The following is a 14775-nucleotide window of genomic DNA, read 5'->3' on the forward strand; positions in this document are numbered from 1 at the left end:
GAGTGGCCAGTGCCGGCAGGTGACGTCAGACACCCCTCCTTATAGGTGCTTACCTTTTTCTGTAGCCGGTCCTCCTCTGAGGGCTATTTAGGGTCTCTCCTGTGGGTATCTGATCAGATAACGAATGCAAGAGCTCACCAGAGTTCCTCTGCACTTCCCCCTTCGACTTCTGCCAAGGATCGACCCCTGACTGCTCCAGTACGCCTACAAAACCGCAACAAAGTAGCAAGAAGACTACCAGCAACAGTGTAGCACCTCATCCTGCCGGCTTTCTCGACTGTTTCCTGGTGGTGCATGCTCTGGGGGCTGTCTGCCTTCACCCTGCACTGGAAGCCAAGAAGAAATCTCCTGAGGGTCAACGGAATCTTCCCCCTGCCAACGCAGGCACCAAACTTCTGCATCCCCGGTTCTGTGGGACCCATCTCATCCTGACGAGTGTGGTCCCTGAAACACAGGAGCTGGGTCCAAGTGTCCCAGACAGTCCAGTGGCCCTTCTGTCCAAATTTGGTGGAGGTAAATCCTTGCCTCCCCACGCCAGACAGTAATCCTGTGTACTGCGTGAACTGCAGCTGCTCGGGCTTCTGTGCACCTTTGCAAGACTTCCTTCGTGCACAGCCTAGCCCAGTTCTCCAGCACTCTGTCCTGCATTGCCCAACTCGCTGAGTTGGACTCCGACTTCGTGGGACCCTCTTTTGTTGTGCTGAGTCGCCCGTCATGCTCAGATCTTCTTAATGCCAGTTCAGGTGCTTCTGCGGGTGCTGCCTGCTTCGGCGTGGGCTCTCTGTGTTGCTGAGCTCCCCGTCTGTCTCCTCCTCCAAGATGCGACCTCCTGGTCCTTCCTGGGCCCTGGCAGCACCCAAAATCCTCAACTGCAACTCTTGCAGCTAGCAAGGCTTGTTTGTGGTCTTTCTGAGTGGAAACAACTCTGCATCCTCCAGCACGCCGTGGGACATTGTCTGACCAAAGGAGAAGTTCCTGGCACCTTCGGTTGTTGCAGAATCTTCAGCTTCTTCCACCCAGAGGCAGCCCTTCTGCACCTTCATCCGGGGTTTAGTGGGCTCCTGTCCCCCCTGGACACTTGCGTGACTCTTGGACTTGACCCCTTTCCTTTACAGGTTCTCAGGTCCAGGAATCCTTCTTCAGTGCTTTGTAGTCAGTTGTTGTCATTGCAGAATCCCCTATCTCGACTTTACTGTCTTTCTGGGGTAGTAGGGTAACTTTACTCCTACTTTTCAGGGTCTTGGGGTGGGGTATCTTGGACACCCTTAGTGTTTTCTTACACTCCCAGTGACCCTCTATACACTACACTAGGCCAGGGGTCCATTTGTGGTTCGCATTCCACTTTTGGAGTTGCCCCTAGGCCTATTTTCTCCTATTGCATTCTTTTGTGTTCTACAGTGTTTGCACTACTTTTCTAACTGTTTACTTACCTGACTTGGTTTGTGTGTGTATATTTTGTGTATATTACTTACCTCCTAAGGGAGTATATCCTCTGAGATACTTTTGGCATATTGTCACTAAAATAAAGTACCTTTATTTATAGTAACTCTGAGTATTGTGCTAAGTGATATAAGTGGTATAGTAGGAGCTTTGCATGTCTCCTAGTTCAGCCTAAACTGCTCTGCTATTGCTACCTCTATCAGCCTAAGCTGCTAGAACACCTCAAATCTACTAATAAGGGATAACTGGATCTGGCACAAAGTGTAAGTACCACAAGGTACCCACTATAAGCCAGGCCAGCCTCCTACATTGGCTCGTTGGGTGAAGTGGCTTATGTCTTTGGCTGAGGTTCCTACCACCTCTTATGGTGCCCATTCCGTTAGAGGAGCTACGGCTTCTCGTGCCTTTTGGGCTGGAGCTAGTTTACATAATATCCTCAGATCTGCAGATTGGTCAAGTGTTAGTACGTTTAGAACCTTCTATTGCAAACCTGTTGCTCACCCTTTACAAACTGTTATTTCATTGCTTTAAACAAGCAAAATATGAACCTCCGGTCTTGTAATAAAATTTAGATTTTCCTAGCCTAGGTGTCAGAAAGGCTAGATTTTATTAAAGACACGGAGGCAAGTATTATCCACCCTCATTTACCCCTCCCTGTTCTATTTTGCAGTGGCCTCAACTTCAACCAATACCACGGCTTCCGGCTGATCTACTTTCGGCTGCTCCTGGAACCTTCATATGGATCCTCCTGTTCTCCTGCGGTTTCTTATCCATTCTTAAAGGATTTCTGCAAGGACTTCCTCTCTGCCTTTTTGACTCTTTAAGGGATTTTATGGTTCTTTTCGGATTATTCTTTTGACGGACTTTCACAAGAAAAGAGAACTTGGTGCTCTCAGTCAAGATTGTTATCAGGGGGCTTGTTGTATGATTGGTTAGCCCCATTGTGATGTATTTCTGTAGTTTCTTTCCTAGGGTTTCTGGGATTCGTAGTTCTTGGCTGCTGTTCAATAAAGTAAGAAAAGTTTACGAATAATACTCGCCTCCGTGTCTTTAATAAAATCTAGCCTTTCTGACACGAAGGCTAGGACTATCTCAATTCTTGCTCCTTCTCCTGCCTCCTGTCTCTCGTGGCTCTCACCTTGCAGGCCACGCATATGCGCTCTGCCAAGCCAACATGACTTTCTCCGAAGTAAGGCCCAAATCATTATCAAAACCGCCTCCAACCGCCAGATTATCACACGCCTCAGCTGCCTTCACCTTAATCTTTGCCTTCCGTGACGAACACGCTGCAACTTCACTTGCGGCCGATCATTTGGGCTAAGTCATACCCACTCAGCCTTGGGAGAGGACGCCAGGCCTTATCAAGTCCTCCCGTTCGCTTCACAATGCATCACGGACTGCCAACACCTTTCCAGCCATAATTACCTTGAAATAAAGCCTGAAGCCAGAACTATACTCCTCCCAACCTGTATACCTCTCACATAGACACCGTTAAAATATAGCAAATGGGCCTAACACTAGTGACAAAAACCACACAGCCTAACCCCAGGGCCACATCGACCTAAGTGGGATATCTCTAAGGGGATAAGAGACCCAACTGTCATCAAAACCCCGCCCCCAAACCTACACTGGTCAGTTAGGGAATCCACTGTTCAGGACCCCACCACCTGCCCCAAGAACCCCTGGGGGGTGGCACCCTGGGTGCAGGGCCAGCTTTTGGGCAGTTCCAGTGGTGCGACTGCACCGGATGCTGACCTCGTGGGGGGGGGGCTGTGTTTGGCAATAACTTCAGAAACTTGCCCTGCTGAAAAGTTCCTTGTGCATTTAGCCTTCCAGGAACAATTAAAATGTCAAGATGCCTCTTGTGATTAATGTTCCTGCTAGAAAGAGAGATGGAAAGTTTGCTTAGTGGCAGCTTTGACTCAACATAAAGTAGCATAGAGGGTTAAAATGCCTGCTGCAAAAAACAGAACTATGGGCATCTTTAAGAAAAGTGGCGCTGCACACAGTGCAGCACCACTTTTCTTCCACCCCTTAACGCCCCCCTAATGCCACCATGTGTGCGTCATATTTAAAATACGGTGCACCATGGCGGTAGTTAGGGGACTAGCGTCAGAATTTTTTACATTAGTCCGGTGCTTTGCAGGATTATCACGCTAATCTTGCAAAGCACTCAGGCCCATATTTATACTTTTTGACGCAAAACTGCGCTAACGCAGTTTTGCGTCAAAAAAATTAGCGCCGGCTAACGCCATTCTGAAGCACCATGCGGGCGCCGTATTTATTGAATGACGTTAGCCGGCGTTAGCCGCCGGCGCTGCCTGGTGTGCGTTAAAAAAAACGACGTACACCAGGCAGCGCCGGCGTAGGGAGATATGGGGCTTGGGCGTCAAGAAATGGGGCAAGTCAGGTTGAGGCAATTTTTTCGCCTCAACCCGATTTGCGCCATTTTTTTTTTACTCCCAACCCCCATAGAAATGACTCCTGTCTTAGCAAAGACAGGAGTCATGCCCCCTTGCCCAATGGCCATGCCCAGGGTACTTATGTCCCCAGGGCATGGTCATTGGGCATAGTGGCATGTAGGGGGGCACAAATCAGGCCCCCCTATGCCACAATTTTTTTTTTTTTAAATGACTTACCTGAACTTACCTTAATGTCCCTGGGATGGGTCCCTCCAGCCTTGGGTGTCCTCCTGGGGTGGGCAAGGGTGACAGGGGGTGTCCCTGGGGGCATGGGAGGGCACCTCTGGGCTCCTTCAGAGCCCACAGGTCCCTTAACGCCTGCCTTTTCCAGGCGCTAAAAAACGGCGCAAAAGCGGCCGTACGTCATTTTTTTTGACCCGCCCACTCCCGGGCGTGATTTTTGCCCGGGAGTATAAATCCGACGCACATGCCTCGGAGTCGATTTTTTAGACGGGAACGCCTACCTTGCATATAATTAACGCAAAGTAGGTGTCCATGCTAAAAAATGACGCTAACTCCATGGACTTTGGCGCTAGACGCGTCTAACGCCAAAGTATAAATATGGAGTTCGTTTTGCGTCGAAATTGCGTAAAAACAAATGACGCAATTCCGGCGCAAACAGAGTATAAATATGCCCCTCAGTGGCCCATTGTAACCAACAGAAGCCTCCATTTAACGCCTGCTCTCAGCAGGCATTAAAAGTGACGGAAAAAAATGATGCAAAGGAATCTGACAGATTTCTTTGCGTCATTTTTTTGTGGAGTGCCTATAAATGGATTGAAGAGGCCCGAGATGGCTTCAGGATTACGTTGCCCCTGTCAGATTTCTTGTGCCATTTTTTGTGGCCCCCCCCTAACGGGGGAATGCACCTTTGCATACATTATGCCGGTGCAGGTATAATGAAGCGCAAAGGGATACAAAGTGGCGCAATGCATGCATTGTGCCACTTTGTAAATATGGCACAGCATTTTTGGCCCTCCAACGCCACAATAGCATAAAAATGACGCTAATGTGGCATTAGAATGATGATATGGGTTCTTAAATATGCCCCATTATTTTATGTGGCTAGATGAGTGGATTAGTAAAGCCAGCCTTTACAAGGGCTTTAAAACACATGAATGTATGTGAAAAGTGAGCAGCTGGAGAGATGAGGGGCACATTTGCCGGGTGGTAGTGAGTGAAACAGAGGAGGTCATGGGATGGTGGACACCACAATAAACTGTTGCACAGGGCGCCACCAGTTCTAAAGCCGGCCCTGCTTGGGTGCACCACCGGGAACCCCATAATGGCAAAGCTATCAAGATGGCCAAGCGAAACGTGAGGGTAGAGGAGTTAACATTAGGGTGACCAGACGTCCTGGATTTCCCCGGACAGTCCCAGTTTTTAGAGGACTGTCTCAGTGTCCCGACGCTTCTCTTAATTTTAAACAAATGTCCCGGTTTTTGGGACAAAGGTCAGATTGTTAACTAAATGTCCGGATTTTCAGGACAAAGATCAGCTTATCTAGGGAAGCATACATTAAGGTATTATCTCCTTTAACAGATGCCTACAAAGTATGCAATAATTGAAAGTAATTTATCTGTTACTGTCAGGCAACATAGTCACCAGTCGGCTCCCAGCAGAGAGACAGTGGGAAGCAGAGAGAGGTGGGCGGGGGCGGATTGGGAGGTGCAAGGGGGGGAGGTCAAGCCATAGCTAATTTTGTATGTGTAGTCATGTAACTGTGTGTATATATATATATATATATATATATATATATATATATATATATATATATATATATATATATATATATATACACACACACGTATAGGCACACATTCACAAAGCAATGCAAAAAAACGGGACATGCCAGATATACAATTGAGGGTAAAGTATTTAGGGCCAGATGTAGGAAGAGAGCAATTTGCGACTTGCAAATTGCGAGTCCCTGCGACTCGCAATTTGCAAGTCGCAAATTGCTATGCAGTACGGTGTCTCAGACACCGTCTGCAACTCGCAATGGGGTCGCAATGCGGCCCCATTGCGAGTATAGGCACTCGCTAACATGGAGGCCTGCTGACGTCAGCAGGCCTCCATGTTAGCGACCTGCCTTTTCAATAAAGCATTTTTTTTTTTTTTTAAATGTAGCCCGTTTTCCCTAAGGGAAAACGAGCTACATTTAAAAAAAATCCGAAACCTTTTGTTTCGGTTTTTTCAGGGCAGGGAGTGGTCCCTTGGACCACTCCCTGCCCTGAAAAAATATTTTGGGGTCCAGTCTCAAACTGGAAGGGGTCCCATGGGGACCCCTTCCAATTTGCGAGTGGGTTACCATCCACTTGAAGTGGATGGTAACTGCGACTCCATTTGCGACCGCGCGGTCGCAAATGGAGTTGCATACCACTGCGACTCGCAAATAGGAAGGGAACACCCCTTCCTATTTGCGATTCGGAAATGCATTTTGCGAGTCGGTAACGACTCGCAAAATGCATTTCTGCATAGGAAACACACATTTGCGAGTCGCAAGCGGCAGATTTTGCCGTTTGCGACTCGCAAAGTGTTTCCTACATCTGGCCCCTAGTCCTTCTTTTATATCTGACCTGTCCCGGTTTTCGCTCCTCGAAATCTGGTCACCCTAGTTAACATATGTATCAACTACGAAAAGCACATTTCAGAGGTATTATTCTACCTCATGACATAAAGGAAAAAAACAGGAAGTAGGGGTAGTTAGCCTGTAACTTTGCCCAATATGATAACGTTTGTAAAACATAGTCTATCCATCAGTCTTACTGCTATTTTTTTCCCTCCCGGACGACTGAGGCGGCAGTAGGAGTATGAGGCTCCTGCCCATCTGTGTCTTTTTTTCAGTGCTAGGCACAAGAGGTCAGACTAGTGCTTCATGGGAGCAACAAGTTCGGTTTGGGTGGATGCGGGTATTTGGAGCGTGTTCATTTCATGTTTTCTTTGCCGATCGCATGCAGGGGTGAGACAAGATGGATATTAATGTTTCCTTGGCCTCTTTGTGATTAAAGGGAGACATATCTCTTTCGTGCACGAGTGTATTTTTGTATTGGCACTAATCAACGTGCTGTTTTTTCAGCGTTTAAACGTGCGAGCTGAAGGAGTTAGGTTTTGGTGACAGAGTGAGAGCTAATCCTCAAATTTGACAAAGACTGCATTAAGAACACGCCTACTGGAAAGACCAGACATATGGATGAATCCGGTTCACAATGCAGGTAACATTTTCTTCCAAGAAACAAGACAAAATGAACTAGGGGATATGATGATGATGAGTGCTTTGAAAAGATCAGGCAAATACTTTGAGACAGCTATCTGGTATGCATCCAAAGTACTCCACTAAGTCTGATGCTAAAAGACTTTCTGTTAAGTCTTTTATGTATGAAAAGGACGAAACAGTGCCCCCATCCGTCCGGAAGCGAAAGTATAATGAGAGAGAATTACTGTCTGAAATTTTTGAGAGACTACTCCTGAACACTGAGATTCCTGAAAAAGAGCTGCCAAATACTACTTCAGAACCTGAATTAAGGTAGTATATGAGGACCCAAGCTCCTGGTTCGCCACCACATAAACATATTATCAATGTAATTCTATGTGAGTGGGAAGATCCTGACTGCGTTACTGTGCTTCATGTTATGTATAAACTTAATCCATTAGAGGAAATTGATGAGACAATTCCAGAATCTGTCATGGTGGATTTGATGTCAAGTCTTGTTTGGAAAAACATATTTGGCTGAAGAACCCACTGAATAAAAAAGAAAGAGATACAGTGTTAAAAGGTTTATGCCATAGCACATTTGCCTACGAGAGTATGCATACATGGGGCATATACTAGCCACTCATTGTTGTCTTAAAACATAAAATAAAATTAAAGCAATTCAGGAAGGCGCAGTGTTCAACATTGCTCAAGATTTTGGAGAGACAGGTGGAGTTTCTAGCAGGGTGTGCTATTAATGCAGTAAGAAGAAATGTTTTTTAAGAGAGTGGCATACTGATTTCGCACAGAAGAACAGAGCCTATCATATGCTGTTTGGAGGAAGTAAGCATTTTATTCCTGAGCAAGATGACAAGCTTCACAGAATATTCAGACAATATAACACCACATCCTCTTCATCAAATCAGAATGTAATCAGGTATTTTAGACAACCTTCAACATCAGTCAGGTCAGAATATGAAGAACAAAAGGGAAATACTTTTAAGACTCAGTTTGGACTGAAAAACTAAGTGTCTTTAACAGGAAAGCCACAAACATATTGACTGAGCTGGAAATGGCCAAGATTGGTCTTCAGGAGGGAGGATAAAACATTGCCTGAAGAAATGTGAATGATTTACTTCAGAGTCTTGGGGTCTGAAGTTTGTGAAAGAAGGCTTTTCCATTGAGTCCTCTTCCCTCCTTCTAGAAACGGGGACCATTCTTACTCCAATCCTCTTATTCAGATGAAACTAAAAGCAATGAACTTAGCAAATGATTATTGAAAAAACAGAACAATATCAAAACAAAAGGTGGAAGAAGGCAAATGGTCCCATTCAATGATATTTCTGGTTCCAAACGTTTCATAAGGCTTCTGTTTGATAACAGACTTAAGAAATGTCAACTGATACATTAAGAAGATACAGTTCAAGATGGACATTTTGCAGATGATAATTCCTCTGTTACAGACAGGAGCATAAATGGTAACCTGGGTTTAATGGACACCTACTATAGTATTTGGATTACAGGTTGACATCTGAAATAGTAACGATTTTGAATATTTGGGAGCATTGTCATTTACAGGGGTTGGTGTTTGGGATATAAATCTGCCAAGTACGTTTTTAACACGCTGATAGCACATTTTGAATCATCGCTTCATCTGCAAGGATTGCACATGTTCCTGTATCAAGATTATTAGCCCATAATGCCAACTTCAAGGGAAGAGATACGGCTCAATAAATCTACTCAACCACTCCCTATGGCGAGTTTTATTTTAGGAGGCTGAGCTATTTTTAGATTCCACTCGATCCTTCTGGCAACCCTTCTGCGAGTGGACAAAGAAGAGGTGTTCTGTTCAGTCAGAAACTGAATTAGGAATTAAGATGCCTTTAAATCTTATTCTTGTCACATTTGCTCTGTGTTCAGAGAGAGAGGTCAAAAGGTAGTTTGTCTTCTTGCAATGCAATACTTTTCCTTGTGACTGCAGAGTTCCAGGATTTTGTAAGGTGAACTGTCTGACCTATGTGAAATGAAAGGCTTTTGGTATCAGGTTTTTCCTAACACACAACATTTATATAACTAAGTCAACTTTACAAACATTTCAAAATATATTTCAGCAGCTATGAAAGACCATGTTTTGTACTTCTAAGTGATGAAAAAATATTTTATTAGGGTTAAAAAAAGTCAGAACACTTTACTTGGTGATGTGTACATGATAAATGTTTTCTGAAACCCAATTTTCACAGATTATTGTTAATACACTATGACCCACATTATGTAATTGGCGGTAAAAACCACCTACCGCCTCGGTTACGGCCGTCAAAATATGATCACTGCTGGACTTCCACAACAAGAAGGGCAGAAGTCCGGCAGTGGTCATACTGGCGGACAGTGGTAAGCTGGCGCTGCTACCACCAGCACCGCCACGCCAGCTGAACGCCACCAGCCGTATCATGACCTGTGATACCGCCTGGGGGTGTTCTGCTTGCGGGGTGCTGCCGGCAGTAGCAGCACCCCTTCCCGTTCCCTGACGGAAGACCACCTAGAACAAGGTAAGTTGGGCTTCTGACAGGGAAGGGTTGTAGGAGGGTGGGTGGTGTTGTGTGTCTGAGTGTGTGCATGAATGTGTGAGTGTGTGCATGAATGCGTCTGTGTGTGTAGTGTTGTGTGCGTCGGTGTGTGTGAGTGAGTACGTGTAAGAATGGTGGAGTGAGTGCGTGTCTGCATGTCAGTGTGATGGTTGTAAGAATGTGTGCGAGCATGTCTGGAAGTATGCGTGTATGCCAGTGTGAGTGAATGGGTGTATACGTGGTGCGTGTCGGTGGGTGTGTGCGTGCGTGTATCTGAGAGGATCGGAGGGGGTTTGAATGGAGGGGGGCGTCAGGTGGGTGTTGAGGGGAGGGGGTGGGGGAGCCGCCTACCGGTGACCGGGAAGGAATTCCCGGTCACCGGTAGGGCCGACCGCCATGGTTATCGTGTCATTGCTAACAGCATGAAAACCATGGTGGTAGGCAGGCTCAAAATGCTGCCTGTGGTACTATGCTGGCCGCCGGGCTCAAGATTGACATCTCCGGCCCGGCACTGATACCGCCATGGCCAGAACCTGCCATTCTCATAATGTGGCGGTATGTACCGCCTGCCTGTTGGCGGTACAACCGCCACATTAACCCTCACCGCCGGGGTCATAATGACCCCCTATATAATTTTATCAGTAAAGCTGCAAGTTAGTGGGAAGGTTTTTGGACATTTCATGGAAATTTACTGTCTGTAAATGATAGTACGCTACCACATCATGCTTTAGTAATATATTTATTTAAAGTGAGTGTTTAAACATAAACTGAGAAACACTCCTGCCCTGATGGCAAAGCTTTTAGTAAAGTAAGAGGCAAGTCATGCATGGATCATGTGTACCCTATATGTGGGCTAGATTTATTATACATGGAGCAACCGTTTAGTGTATTTAATCAAACAAATGAGGATTTTTTTACAGCAGAAATGTTGAACTCACATATTTGAAGGTGCGCTCATGCAAGAATGAAGAAAAAAGCGACTGTAAAATTCAGTATTTGCCTAGGATCACACAATTTGAGATCTGTTTCCGGGTCAAGTACATTACAGTTAGGTCGAGTAGATTTTTCAAGCTAATCGACACACAGGTCTAGTAACATTTTTATGATTTTTCGAGACCTGAGACATTGAGAGAGTTTCGGGTGGTATTGAAGAAGTTAACTTGGAACGGGCTGTCATCTTATTTAAGTTGCAGAGACTTGATACGATGTGGTCTCAAGTCTGTAAGTCTGGCTATCATGCGGATGCCAGCCCAGCCCCGACAGCAGATTTCTGAATATTCCTTTCTGAGACAGCAAAAAAGATCTGGTCAGGACTACTTAGTGACAAAAATGGGTATGCAACCACCACCTCTTCAAGTCATCGACCCAGGACATGAATTCAAGTTACATTTCAACAAATGGGGCTTGCTTGATGCACCCCACCAGATCACAGAACTATTTCTGGACCTTGCATTACCAGGAGTAGACCTAAGCCTCAGAACACACCCTTGATTAGGGTGTTAGCTGGACCTGTAAAACGTCAGGAAACCAGTTTCACATGTGGTTAAGTTACTCAGTGTAGGAGTTGACACCTGTATTTGATGCATGGGGCATTCCCATCCAAACAGATCTACACGGAGATAAAAGGAGCACTCTGCCGAATCTTGGCTAGGGTCATTGATGAATATAGGTGTGACCACCTGAATTAGGGTACCACTTATTTTGCTTTGTAGCACAACAGATGTCTGTCTGGCATATAAACTAATGTGAGGGCCGCACACATGGAATCTGCATTTCTGATCCAGCCATCAGTGTTGAGCAAATGGACAAGAGTTGCTAGGATTTAGGGAGGTAAATACAAGAAGTGATATAGGAACAAGTATGTTCATGCTAAACTGGATATCCTAATGTGAATGATGCTTGGTGTTCATAAAAATAAATTCTATAACCAAGTGCTGAGTGTTGGGACACTCAAAATCTTTCACAGGTAGGGGCCAAGTTATGGCAATGGTGCATACAGGACTGACTCCAAGAGGTCTTCATTATTTTCCAGGTAGCTAAGGAAGTGAAGCTTGTTAGGACTCTCCAAAGAGGTGGAACTGAGATCCATGACCGGTTAAGTCTCCGAGCTCATTGACACTAAGGCAGTGTTTCCCAAACTTTGGGTCACAAGCCGATTTTTGGGGGATCATGAAAGTCCAAGCAATAAATAAAGATGCCTTCAACTTCTTTATGTATCTTGCTACATTTGCTGTGCTTCAGAAGACATAGGTGTCAAATGTCACGATATGTCTTCTGACAAAGTGCAGCTTATTTTTTTAACATGGGGATTGGTGTTTGCAAACTCATTTTACGTTGCAGTCAGAGAAAGAAAAGTAAAGTGAAATATTTGACAACCTTGCTGGGTACAGGGAGTGTTAAATGGATGGCAGACTGGTGTCATTTTTCGTAACCCACAACAACATATAAATACCTGTAAATCAACTGTACACATTAAGCAGTTAAGAACGCAAAAACAATGAATCACAATTTGTGCAAGGTTTAAGTTTGATGGAAATAAAGATTTTAACAGGATCAAAACAAAAGATACTTTACATTGTGATGCACAAATTATAAATATTCATTGAAACCCGATTTCTGGACATTATCATTTGTATGCAATATATTTGTATCAGTAAAAGTGTATGTCAGTGCAAATTTAGTGGCCATTACCATGGAAACTATGCTGTTTGTAGATGACAGTCTGCTACTACACGATGCTTTAGTTACATGAAAAAAATTGCCTGCCCCATGTTCATTAAAGCTAGGTTGGTTGCGAATATTTGTTTTTCTAGAAAGTGGGTCATGGTTCCGAAAAGCTTGGGAAACAATGCACTGAGGCATCTATCTGTTACTGTGACACCTTGGAGCCCCTTTAAGGGTTGAAGGGTTTGAGATCAGGGTTGAGTGAACATCGACAAATTGAGTGTACGCTATCCTTGTGAGCAACACATTTGAGACCACTATCCATCATGGCACATAGAGATACTTGCCATTGTTTTCAAGACGGACGACTGGGACCTATATGTCATTAAGGTGTACCACCCTAGTGGTGCTGCGTTCAAATCACTTTCACTGAGAGTGCAATTAAATAATATTGCATTCAATAATATTTAGAATGCATTACTGTCTTCTGTTTTCAAGAAGAGGGTGTGCATTTGCTAACATAAGTTATAATCTCAGTGTAAGAGTGGAAAGGAACTGGGAGCGTTGAAACGGCATACAATAGAAAACAAGTCAAGGCTCTGACCCTGTGGGTTTCCACCCAAAGTAATTATTACTACAATAAAAAAGTCCAAAGAAGTCTAAATTTGAGTGGACATGATGAAACTCAACAAGGCTATCATGCAGAAACAACAAATCATTCACCACAGTTAACATCAAGGCACATCTCAAAGAAACAAAATGATTTTTCAAGTTGAATCTGACCGCCAGATACCATACACCATAAGATGCTGCTACATGGTGATAGTAAATAATGAATTATATCCCCCATGCCTAAGGAGGTGAGGAAGTACCAGAGACTGATTTTTGGATTGTTGTCTGTATTTGGAGAGTTTCAAATAACTTGGTTCCCTCAGAGTAACTTTAGCTCCTATGTCTCTACGTGCCTCAGTGACCAAGACACAAGCCCAGTAGAGTGTGTTTGGAAAATCTTGACTGGAGATTGGTGTGAAATTAAGCAAGACTTCTGTGCATTGTGGTATGCACTATTGGTGCATAGTAATATTCATGTATGTGTACATTTGTGGCTTTAGCACTATACACTACCACCTTACTGAAGCTGCTATTTGTTCAGAAGGCCTACAGAAAATTGGGCAAAGTTGGCTCACCAGCCCTTAAAGCATACACAACTTGGCCCTCAATGATGCTGTCTCATGTGAGCATGGGTAACTTAAATATACACCTTGGGCTGGGAAAGTGTGCCAAAACGTGTCTCTTAACACTCCCATTCAAGGGGTGGAGGCTAGGAAGCGTGAAGTCAGAAGTGTTTTCCAAGAGCCTTGCACTTAACTCTTCACTGGGCTCCAACGGAACTGGATACATTAATACATAGAAAATCATTTTTATTTCTCACCTGCAGACAACTTGCTGCTGTCTGTTTGCATAAGACTTCTTGTGAACCTACACCAACAGCTTTTAGTGGGCTTTGTACCAGGCCATTGCTTTCCACTGGTTGGTTTTCTTGTCACTCAGATATGGGTGCTTCTTATTTTATGGTTTTACTTCCTCTTCTTCTGCTTCTGCCTCATCACGATCGTAGCTTTTTTAAACATCATTTTGATTGGAGCACTTGTATCATTCCACTGTTTACATTTAGGGAATTACTGTGTTTTTCTTTTGTTATCAGCATTCCATCCGAGTGCATGTTTTGGTTTTCTCTGCAGTGTGCTCTTTCGCATTGCACAGTCACTGAAATAAATGTTGATATCACGAACTCTGTGTTGCTCCCGCTCCATCCTCCCAACACCCCAACCTTGAGTTTTTTATGTATTACCCTCCTCAGCCTGAAGCTCGTCTGTCGGCCCCCTTGGCCCCTACACAGCCCCCGCCTACTACTTCCACCCCTCGCACTCCTTAAAAGTGAATCTTTTTTTTGGGCCCGGCCTCTACCTGTGCTGTCAGGCCGTCCCAGTCTCAAAAAGCACTTTCGGGCAAGTAAAAATTAATTTGCCTGTTCTTATATAGTGTTGCTTGCAGCAAGCTGAGAGAATCTCCAGCACCCTTGACTGCTCTCTTAACCACTGCTCCTCGTGCTGCCTCACAAGTAAGACAATTCATGTCATTAAAAGATCACGAGCTATAAAGGTAGGATTTTCAGTCCTCCAGACAAAATACACATTTGTCCCAGAAGCTCTAAACACACATTTTAAAAACGACAGATTTTAGTAATACATTTTTGTTGGTATTAGATGTCTCCTTCCCTTGCCTTGCCACATGACGTGCTAGCACTAGCCCCAAACTAACTTGTCACTGTACTAACAATTAAAAGTAGTGCTTTAGAACTTACTCAACCCTAGTTATGTTTGGGAGTAGTGGCATGCAATCGCCAATCGGGTAGTGCATTAGAGTCTATCAAGATGCGGAACCGTTGACG

The sequence above is a fragment of the Pleurodeles waltl genome, chromosome 9, assembly GCF_031143425.1.
Source record: "Pleurodeles waltl isolate 20211129_DDA chromosome 9, aPleWal1.hap1.20221129, whole genome shotgun sequence".
Classification (NCBI taxonomy): Eukaryota; Metazoa; Chordata; class Amphibia; order Caudata; family Salamandridae; genus Pleurodeles; species Pleurodeles waltl.